Below are 11,223 nucleotides of genomic sequence, written 5' to 3'. Positions count from 1 at the left end.
ACGTGCGCGGGTAGCAGCGGCAGCCGCTGGAGTCCCGGTCTAGGGACCCCACCTACACATCCCCCTCCCTTAAATATATTTAATAAAGATTTTCACTCACTCACTCACTCTCTGCCCAGTCTCTGCGCTATTTTTGTTGACTTGAGAAACGTGTAATGAAAGCGGTTGCGTCTACTAGTGCCGTGCGCACTACGGTGTCTCTTAACTGTGCTATCACGTTCCATTCTTAAAGGCGAAGCTTCAGCGTCCTCCAAATGTTTTTAACGAGCACGACGAGAGATGACCACGGACTGGAAGAAGGCTGAATCGCACCAGGGAGAGGCGTCCGTGTGCTGTGAGATGTCAGTCCGCGTTAAAGATCCCCAGGTGGTCGAAATTACTTCATAGCCCTCCAATACGGCACTTCTTTCTCTTTTTCCGCCTTCAATCCAATCTTCCTCCCTCCCTTACGGCGCGGACAAGTGTCCAAGCGTGACACTGCGCAGTTCCTTTTCTGTGAACCAATTATTATTATTCTTACATTGCAGCACGCCGTCAACCTACTCAGTAATGACACGACGCTCTGAGTGCGTCCCGAGGGCGCTGGCGTAGAGTCGCATGATAACCGGTGTTACGTATGGTCAACTTCAGCGGTTACACGGCTCAAAGAAGTTGTCTGAACCTTAACTTAAGAGCACAATTGTTTCAGTAGAGTGAGAAGCTGTGCAGGTCAGGATGCAAGCACTGAGGTTATTATTGACCGCAATATTCAGGAATGTTCGGATGTGTCTAAGGGCACTACCCTACAGGGAAAAATGGGCACTCGTCAACCAGTCAGCAGTCAACTCGATCAAGAACTTAAAGGTTTCAGTGAAGATGCACCAAAGGATCAGACACACCCCTATAATCATCAACATAGCGCCACAACCAAGACCTGAACTCACTGTCCTACAATGGAACTGCATGGGACTAAAGCGTAAGAGGGAAAGATTACAACAGTATACATACTCTTGTGCACATAAACCGCACATCATAGCCCTGAAAGAAGTGATTATGGAGGTTAAGATCAGAGGATACTCAACACATCAAAAAAACCCCTCGACATGCATCATGGTCCACAAACCATGCACGGCAATGACTGTAGACCTTACTCTAGACAGCGACATTGAATATACCTTCATAAAGTTGCTGCGATCACACAGAAACATCAAGGGCACCTATATACTAAATATATATAGTCGCCCCAAACATCGCCACGTAGCCTTTCATGCGATCTTCCTCAAAGCACTAAGAGAATCCCAAACAGCTCCATTGGCTATAGTCGGCGACTTTAAAGCGTCTTGCCCCTAATGAGGATATCCAAATGAAGACGCGAAAGGCAGGAAACTAGCATCCGCCATCGCTGACATGGCACTTACTTTACTCACGGACCCGCAGTACCCGAACGCGAGTTGGCACCAGCATAACGCGGGATACCTCCCCCGACCTCACGCTCATCCGGAACGCCCGCCACTCATCATCATCATCGTCAGCCGGACTACACCCCGTGCAGGGCGAAGGCCCCTCCCATATCCCTCCAATTAACCCGGTCCTGTGCTAGCTGCATCCACGTGACCCCTGCGAACTACTTCATTCACCCGCCTAACTTTCTGCCACCCCCTGCTGCGCTTTCCTTACCTTGAAATCCAGTTTGTTACCCTAAGCGACCATCAGTTATCCTCTTTTTGCACTACATGCCCTGACCATGCCATTTCTTCTTGATTTCCACTGGAGCGTCAGTAACCTGAGTTATTTCTCTCAGTCAATCTGTACGCTCCCTCTCTCTTTTCCATACCCCCACGGCTTTTCGTTCCATAGCCCTCTGCGTTGACCTCAACTTAAGTAGAACCCTCTTCGTTATCTTGCATGTTTCAGCCCCATTGGTAAGTACAGGTAAGATGCAACTGTCGTATACTTTCCTCTTGAGCGATAATCTGGGAGTGCTTGCCAAATGCGCTTCATCCCAATCTTATTCTCCTTGTTATTTCCCTTTCATGGTCCGGATCTGCGGTTACTACTTGCCCTAAGTAGACATCCTGACAGATTCACATGGCAGGATATCGCAATTGCCCCAGGGGCAGGACTGCACCGCGAGCAGCAAACATCCTTTGAGATAGGTATACCCGTGCCTACCAACCCACCCATAAACACTTAATATGAGTATCAGGTCACCAGGACATCCCAGGGGTCGAGAGCACGCACGCCTCAGCCCGAGAATTCCCCCACCCTCCTTCCGGGACACTGGAACCTCCTACGCCAACTTACACTGAAATACTTCAGCAAGTAAGATTACCTCGCCGGCTAAGACACTGGACAAAGAGGCGGAGCAACACCTCCGCAAGGTACAGTCTAACTCTTTCAACCCACGAAGACTACACGCAATAGGTCCGAGTCATGTGACTCACAATGCAAATTCTGCGGGGAGAAGGCGGACCTGTACCACATGGTGTGGGCCTGCCAACTAAATCAAACTGTCGCTATTAATAACTAGCCAACGCAGGAGGTGTGGGAGGCAGCTCTGTCCAGATCGGACACAAGGAGTCAAAAAGTACTCGTCGAAAGAGCGCGGACAGCAGCCTACGCTAGACATTTCTAAAAATTTTAATTAAAATATATTCACCTCACTCAGGGGCTGATCGTGGTGAGTCGGGTCAAGTAATTTACAAACACGTCAGATCGGAAGGAGCGGTAATTCCTGCTGGAGGGAAGCTACGTGAGCTCGTTGTGGGGATGCGCATCAGCGAGTAAGATCAGGTCAAGAGCTTAAAGGGAAGCAGAAGCGGTTTTCAAATTGCATGAAATGCTGTGGTTTGGAAGGAAAGACCTCGAAAATCTTATGTGTAAATTTTTTCTCGATTCTGTCCGTTAGAACAGCCGCAATCGCCTTTTAAAAACCCGCCGCGGACACGCCCCCGTCGCCTCCGGAAGCGCCGAGTTGGGGGATGGCAAAATTGGAGACCTGGCGGAAGTGACGCCATTCACGGGGAGCCAGCCGGCCGTCCTGCCCGTCCCGCATTGCTTGCTCGCGCTTGCTGCGTCTCGCGCTTTGGCGTGGCGAACGACAATTCAACGTAATCCTTTGCTAGTGCCGTTTGCTTTTTCTAGTTCGAGCGTTCTGTGTGGAGTGGGTGTAGCGACAAGTGGCCATCATGCCGTCGTTCTGCGCAGCATTCGGCTGCGCGAACACTGGCGGCCGGGACGATGTGGTGTTTCACACGTTTCCAAAGGACAAGAAACTTTCAGCGCGGTGGGTCTCTGCCGTGAAGAGGAAAAATTTCGTACGAAATCAACTGTGTTGTGCTTGAACCATTTCCGTGACAGTGACTATTATCGGAGCTTGGGAACGATGCGGGCACTCGGAATTCCAATTAAATCAGCGCGACTGAAGCCCGGAGTCGTTCCGTCAGTGTTCCCGCACAACAATAACGCCTCGCCACCTTTAAGAGCGGCCTTCGCCAAAAGATAGCGGCGGGAGGTAAGTGTTTAAAGTACGCTTGTGCCTGTCCGTGGTTTGCTTGTGTGGTTCAACGTTCCACGAACTGACAGAGCTATGTGAAGGACATAGTGGCGAAGAGCTCGGGAAATATTTCTCCTGCCCGAATCTCCATACATCGGATATTACACAGGCGCCTTGCATCTCCCAAACCTGGATTGCGGCTGCTGTTGCGGGGCCAAATCCCTCTGCTTGGAAATCAGCTTCCTAGCAATCGGCACCCGAGGGCCATAACTGTATAGTGGATCGTGTGAGCATATCCTGTGCGCCGCAGCAACCAGTCGGCGGCACGAGGCCCACCAGTTAATAAGGTGTGACTCGGCAGCCCGTCTGTTTCCTTTCGACGACATTCGTCAAAACAACCACTGAGCCACCACGGTGGGACAGTATCTTTTTTTTTATTTGCGTGCTATCAGCGTTGTAGTACGCAGGGGTATATCTGTACAGCATAAAAGTGAGACCTTTAGTCGGAGTCTAACTTTCGGATTCTCTCTCATTCACCCTCTGAACATATATCTGTCAAAATGCACCATATTGGTGCAGTGGCAGTAGTTTTCTGTGCTCGTTAGTAAAGTAGCACTCACGCTTGTGCTGTTAATCAGTATAAATCTGACTTCTTTTAAACAGAATCTTGCAACTACATCTTTCAGGATGCAAAAGAACAGACTGCAGGGAAGAGCACGTCTCAGGATAGTAAATTCCTTGAGGCTCCTAATCTTTCGATGTGGTCTGAGGCACTGTTGTTATTGATACTAAAGAAAGAAAATGCTTTTGTCAGTGTTTTCATGAATTTTTATGTATTTCTTCATAGTAGGCTGGCATTTGTGTTGTGCATATTTCATATTCTTTCAGGTCCTCGCAGAAATGCTCGAGAACACGCCTCCTGAAGAAGCCACCACTTCACCTCCTTCGCCATGCGAAGAGAATGTAAAAATCAGGGTTACAGAGGCACAGGTCGTCTCAAAGGAAACTGCTGACAAAAGCCTGCAAGTTGTGGTGCGGCCGCCAACAGTTTGCAATGCATCCCAAGCAGATATAAAACCAAGGAAAACATCACGAAAGACACAGACAAAGCCTCGAGGTGTTTCAATAGGTACAATACTTTCATTATCATGTTTCTTTGTGCATGTGTTTATGTTCAGCACATGGAATACAATGTTCACCATGATATTTCAATTGTACTTGTTAGCTGCTAAATTAATTTAAAGTGAATGGCTCTTTGTCTTAGTGAAAATAATGACACTGAACTCTAAAATATTTGGTTAATACGTGTTTTCTTTCAAGGTGTCCAGGTTTGCAGCTTCCTGGTAGACGCAGCTACCCAGGTGAATTTTGCACAACAGCCATGTGAAGAGGATAGTAGCCTTACTGACCCTGAATCTGAGCCCGAGCGCTGCGACGACTACAGCCCTGGCAGTGACTCCTGGCAAGAGTGTGTTGCTATTCTTACTATTGCTTAGCCTTTAAGCCTTTAACGCATGGGCTCATACTTCAAGCAGAAGATCTCAATTCTGCAGCACGGGTTTTTAAAAGGTTGATCTGTGGAAACGAATTTATGCAGCTTTCTTGATTATACTGGCCCACATGTATTTAATCGCGGTCAGGTAGACACAGTCTACTTTGACATGACTAAAGCTTTCGATACGGTTTCCCATGAGGTACTTCTGATGAAGATGGAAAAATACGGACTTTGCCCCATGTACTGTAGGTGGCTCAAAAGCTACCTTGGCAGCCGCCGTAGCATGGTCCGATTTTGCGGCTGTGTGTCCAACGAATTTCTATCATCTTCGGGAGTGCCTCAAGGCTCCAACTTAGGACCGTTGTTGTTTTTAGTGTTTGTTAATGATTTGCCGTTACATGTCAAAGACTCGAGAATTTTGCTCTTCGCAGATGATTTCAAATTATTCCGTAATATTGGAGATATTGAGGACTGCCGCCAATTGCAAGCTGACATCAACAACATCGAGAAATGGTGTTTGTTGAATCGCTTAAAATTGAATATTAAGAAGACTTCCGTCTTGCCTCTAACTAGGAAACGCGACGCATTTGTGTTTGATTATACACTTTTGGCGGATCATATTTCTCGTGTGGCCCATGTACGAGACCTTGGTGTTGTTGTTGATTCAAGGCTTCATTTTAGATTGCATGTAAATTCAATTGTGTTACGCGCATTGAGACATGTCGGTCTTATCTCTAGACAAACAACAAAATTTCAACGGTACGAATGTCTACGCACTCTATATTGTGCCCTTGTGAGACCGCGTCTTAAGTTCGCGTCAGTAGCCTGGAATAACTTATCCGCCACCTATTGCGCAAAAATTGAAAATGTCCAGCGTAAGTTCATACGCATCTTTTATGACAGATATATTGGACGCCGCCGTTTCTACGACTACGATTCTCTCTTGGCAGAGCTCAAAATGTGTACTCTTGGCGACAGGCGACTCATACGTGACATGCAGTTTCTGCAAAAAAATTGTGCGCGGTTTCATTAACTGTCAGACCTTACTGATGTCACTGAATTTTCGTGTGCCGCATCCAAAGACTGCAAAATGTTTTGACACATTTTATCCAGATTTGCACGCCAACTGTCCAATGACTCGTATACAAATCTTGTATGACAAAACGTTGATTTACACGGACATATTTGCCTAATTGTTGTTTTCATGCCTCGTTTTAAATGTTATTAAGTGTTCTGATGTATCTGAACTAGTGTGCGCTCCTTTAGGCCACTTGGCTGTTGAGGCACACTCAAATAAACATTATCTATCTATCTATCTAAGCTTGAGGCAGCATTTCATGCAGCTTATGCTCCATGTCGAAACTCTGTGCCATTGTCCCACTAGCTTTAGCTTTCACTCTGTGAATCCTATTCTTCTTTTTCAGGCCTGGCAATTGTGATGAGCACCTATATCCAGAACCACCGTCTACCTTAGGTGATTGTGAAAAAGGCGCGGTTCTTGTGGATAAAAAGCACCTAAAAGTATTGCTCAAAGTGTGCCACACGTGCCTTGCACCTTGCACATTCAGCGTTCACTGTGAAGGAACGCTGACTAAAATACATACTTGGTGCCCCTCAGGGCACCATCTGTACTGGAGAAACCAAGATGTTGTGAGAAAGCAGCCAGTATTAAACTTAAAACTTTGTGCTGCCCTGCTATTTTCGGGAAATAACCCCACTGCATCTTTGAGGATGTTGTCATCAATTGGTGTTGAGGTGGTCACCGATAGAACTTTCTTCAACATTCAGCGGATTCATCTTTGGCCTGCAATCGAGAAAGTAAGTGTTTTGAAAAAAGGTCGTGCCTAAGAAAACTTCCACTGCAAGTGCTCACTGTTTTGAAAATCTTTGTTGAAGGTTTGGAGGGAACAACAAGACCATTTGTTGGAGAATGCCAGGAGCAAGAAAAGCTCACTTGCCGGGGATGGCTGAGCCGATTCACCTGGCTTCAGTGCTAAATTTGGCACATATTCTCTGTTGGATGTTAGAAACAACAAACTTCTGCACTTCGAGCTTGTCCAGGTTTGTTTTAAACTTCTCATTTAGCATTCTTGGGACGCTTCACCACTCCATACTGGTGAATGCTATGCTGTTGCGGCAGTTATGGCTGCTTTTGCTTTCACTCTGTTCTATTGTGAGAAAACAATAGTTGCCTATATAGTCCAATGAAGTAGGAGGCAGTTGTTATATGGAATTAGAAGGACTGAAACGTGGCCTGCAATTCCTTGAAAGCCAAGGCATCAATGTGAAAGCCATTGTCACAGACCGACATGTCCAAATCAAGGCATATATGCGGAAGGAAAGACCAGGCATCCAGCACAAGTTTGATGTTTGGCATGTTGCAAAAGGTACTTCGAAGCAGCACATTTTTTGGTGGCAGTATTGGCATTTGCAATGTTTTCTGCTCAAGTGTCTTGTAACAAAATGTGAACGCTGACTGTTAGCTCTTGCATTATGCCTTTTAGGTGTCTTCAAGAAAGTGACGGCTGCATCAAAACGGCATGATTGCAAGCACCTGCAGCTTTGGGCTAAGTCCATCCAAAATCACCTGTACTGGTCAGCGGCGTCTAGCCACGAGACACGAGAATAGCGACCACATTGTTCCGAAATGGTTGTCGCTTCTCAACCATATTAGGAATGTGCATATTCACGGCAATCCACTATTTCCAGCCTGCCTCCATGGCAAGCCTGAGTGCCGGCAGTGGCTCCAAGAGGGTAAGCAGAGATGTAGCCGAAAAGTGAAGATGTTGGAAAGCAATGAAACACTCGTTACGATTGAAAGCTGCCCAAGTTGGTCGATATTATGTGCAAAATATGCTAGACAAGATGGAAACATACACAGGAAGACTTACTTTGTGCCCGTTTCCTTCGTGTCTAATATCTTTTCTGTATTAAAAATTTGTACACTGTTAATTGCAGGGTTTAATATTTTTAAATACTCCACATATGTGAAACACCATAGTGGTAACCACCTAGAGTTGTTTATTGTGAGCCAACATGTGTTATCAGTCAAGGTGGGACTACTTTTTTTCAGCCTTTTCCAAAATGTATCAGAGTACGTTTGTGCAGCCACTCTTGTTCCTTGTTGCTCTGTACTCAGATGGTGTAACCATCCTTAGCTCAATTCAGTAATCTGTATCAAGTCTCTTTTCTCTGGCCGAGCAGAAATGGCAATGCTATTCTGATTTACTCCGGCTAGTATATGTCTACCCCGAGTCAGGCAAAACTGTTAACACTGATAGCCCAGCATTTTTCGCACAATGCTGTTATGTTGTGTGTACATATGTTTTTCGCCCTTTCTGTACCATCAAAGTTTATGCCACTGTACCATTCTCGCTGTAAAGAGGAAGCCGGGCAGGATGTTTCAAAGTTTCCTGAGTCTTCAGTTTGTTCAGTGTGAGACTATCTCCCCAGTGGAAATTTGCTGAGAGTATTCAGTTTCCTCACTCAGCTTTGGATTGGTTCGCCCTGTCTTCTGTTTTTCAGAATCAAAGGCATTTGAAAAGCTACGGGACATAGCTACCTCGAAGGTTTTATTGGCCGACATGCCAAAGCTCTCAACCAAGCACCAGACCTATGGTCTGGAAACATTTCATGGCCTTCTGTTGCATTTTGCACCAAAAAATTGCCAGTATTCATACCTTGGAATGAGGGCAAGGTAAGATTCAACTGCTTCAGTTTACTTTGTTATTCAACCTGCCAAGATAGATGTAAGCATTGTATATTTGTACAGGTTCAGTTGTCTCATTAATATGGATAATGTGAAAAGAACCATTCTCTCCTATATACTCACGGCAGTTACTGGCTTTTAATTATGAGTTAAATTTAAAAGTTTACTAAAAATGCCAGTAAATGTATGGAAAACAAAATATCAGGGTATTGGTTCTAACCAAAAAAGGTGGTATTCCTGATTGCCGCACAGTTGGCTGGTAACTGTGTACGGCTTATTGCAGAGCAAAAGAAAAACACCGAAGAGGTATCTCAAACCCAGTATTGATTGTGCTTTTAGGCAATACTTGCTATGTCACCTGTTTCTGCAGCACAGATGAGAGATATTAGGTTAGGTAAGCATGGTTCTGTGTTTCGAGGCACTGCTTTGCTATGTTACATGTTCTGCACGCAGGATCCATCTCTTCACTATTTTAAAGCAAAGCACTGTTCATTGTCATCTCCAGCTGAGGGCAGCAGAGGCAGAGCTGAGCAGGTTTAATAAACCATGCATTTACACTGACGCGAAAACATCCGTGTGAAAAATGTTCTGGCTGCAGCTCAGGCCTGCGGCAGTTCCATCACTGCAAACAGTACAGGGACCGCATGTTGCCTCAACCATTTGCTTAGCCAAGCACCACGCCTCAGCAATGCTTAGACAACCTAATTTTAGAAATATATGACCGCTTGCATCTAGAATGATAGCGCCATCATTTGTCTTCTTTTGTTGGGACAATAGCTGTTCTAAAGCTGTACCTTTGTATAAACCACTGAGTCTGGATATACTGCAAGTCACTTGTGACTGTCTTGGAAAGAAACAGACTTACTGAAAAAATCAGTACATTCTCAAATATATTCACCAACACTTGTCAAACTTAAGAAAAATAACTGAAAGACCAACATCCTTATTTTAATGACACCTCCAAACATCTGCTGGCAACTAGCAGTATGAAAGTATTCCTACTGCTTATGTATTCAAAGTTTGCCTAACTGTCTGACATTGTTATCTTATGGGGCGACAGTGTACAGGCTGTGATATGTGACCTCTGCAAGAAACAAGCATTGGCGCATGTAACTGTTTTTATTGTACTCTTAATCACTGGGCATTTTTTCAGAAAGCAGTTGGCTATCATGCATTACAATGAAAACAGTGCACGAAGCCAAGCGCTCCGACAAGACGGCACAGCCCGTTGGAGCCTGAAATACCCTAAAGCTACTGGAGGCAAAGCAACTGCTTGCCCTCTAAAGGAACAATCAACACATGGTAGGTGCAAACGATTTTGTTATCTAAGAAAATCTGCTTCATGGTGTTCCCAAATCTTTTTCCAGGGTATGTGCAGACACTCTTGGGCGCGGTCATGGTGGAGGCCAGCAGACCATCACAGGCCAGGAAAACTGCACTCATGCAGACCCCACCACCACTGAGCAGCCAGTTTCCCAGGGTTTCAAAGGACGATGCTGTCAGGCAAAGGAAAACACGATTAAATATGTAGTGTGAGTGCAGGAAATGCTTATTTCGTGGAAGCAGGAAATCAGTCCCCCTGTCAGTGCTTATTGTTATATGCTTCCTGGCTGTTGTGTCCAAGACACGTATGGATGCTGTCATCATCAGCACAACATGAAAAACCTGAGCGTGTGAGCAACGTGGGAAGCAGACATACACAAGCAGCCATACCGTTTGAAGGGCACAAGCTACAGTTCTATCCCAACCAATGCTTCTCAGTGATGCGGGCTGCAGACACCCATCCGAGTCAGCAATGACCAATAAAATATAAGATTTCTCTGAGCCACACATTACTCTGCTGAGCTCACTACTATGCTTCAAATAAATATAGTGCTGAACTCGTGTTTGCATCCTCATGTTTGGTTTCATTTATTTATCTCTGGAAAATAATACCGATTTTGAGAGCTTCTTCAGGTATGTGTTGCAAAAATAATAAACGGATATCAATGAACATGCTGGTCTTGTCGTCACTTGTCAAACCTAAATCATGCTTGCTGGTGTGAGTTTTGGAGCTGCTGTTACGTTTGTACAATCTGCCTATAGAACTTAGCCAGAGCTCTGTACAGACATTTGTACGTTAGGGATTTTTTCGTAGAAAGCAAAAGTATGCACTGTTAGTTCAAGATAGGAGTGTCAGTCCACATGTCATTCGCAGAATGAATTTGCTATGAAGTCCAACACTCTAGTAAAAGAAGACCTGCATGTGTTGCTAAGTGCAATTGCCAAATGAGGTTTCTAGAATTGATGTTGTTACATGGTGTTGCCATGAATAAAGCTGTAATGTAATGAATGCTAACTGAAAATGGAACCACAATTCTGCGCATACCTATATGGAATCCCAGAAATGCTTGAAGCCTGTGTATAAACCAGTTTTGGCAGGGTACATCTTTCGAACAACGCTCAGCACACAACTTGGTAGAATCTTTCGGTTGTTCTCTCCCAGTCTCTTCCATGTTAACCAGACATTCTGGCGGTACGCAGCATACCGCAACTGCCTGCACG

General features: G+C 45.3%; 1 pseudogene; it reads left to right on the top strand.

Moving 5' to 3' along the window:
• The first annotated feature begins 279 nt into the window (after positions 1–279).
• On the top strand, positions 280–10,210 carry LOC146194438 (uncharacterized; annotated as a pseudogene).
• Positions 10,211–11,223: the final 1,013 nt, after the last annotated feature.

This window comes from Amblyomma maculatum, chromosome 3 (assembly GCF_055883805.1).
Source record: "Amblyomma maculatum isolate TAMU_Amacu chromosome 3, ASM5588380v1, whole genome shotgun sequence".
Lineage (NCBI taxonomy): Eukaryota > Metazoa > Arthropoda > Arachnida > Ixodida > Ixodidae > Amblyomma > Amblyomma maculatum.
Note: the sequence above shows the minus strand (reverse complement) of the source record. Positions and strands in the feature narration are given on the sequence as shown.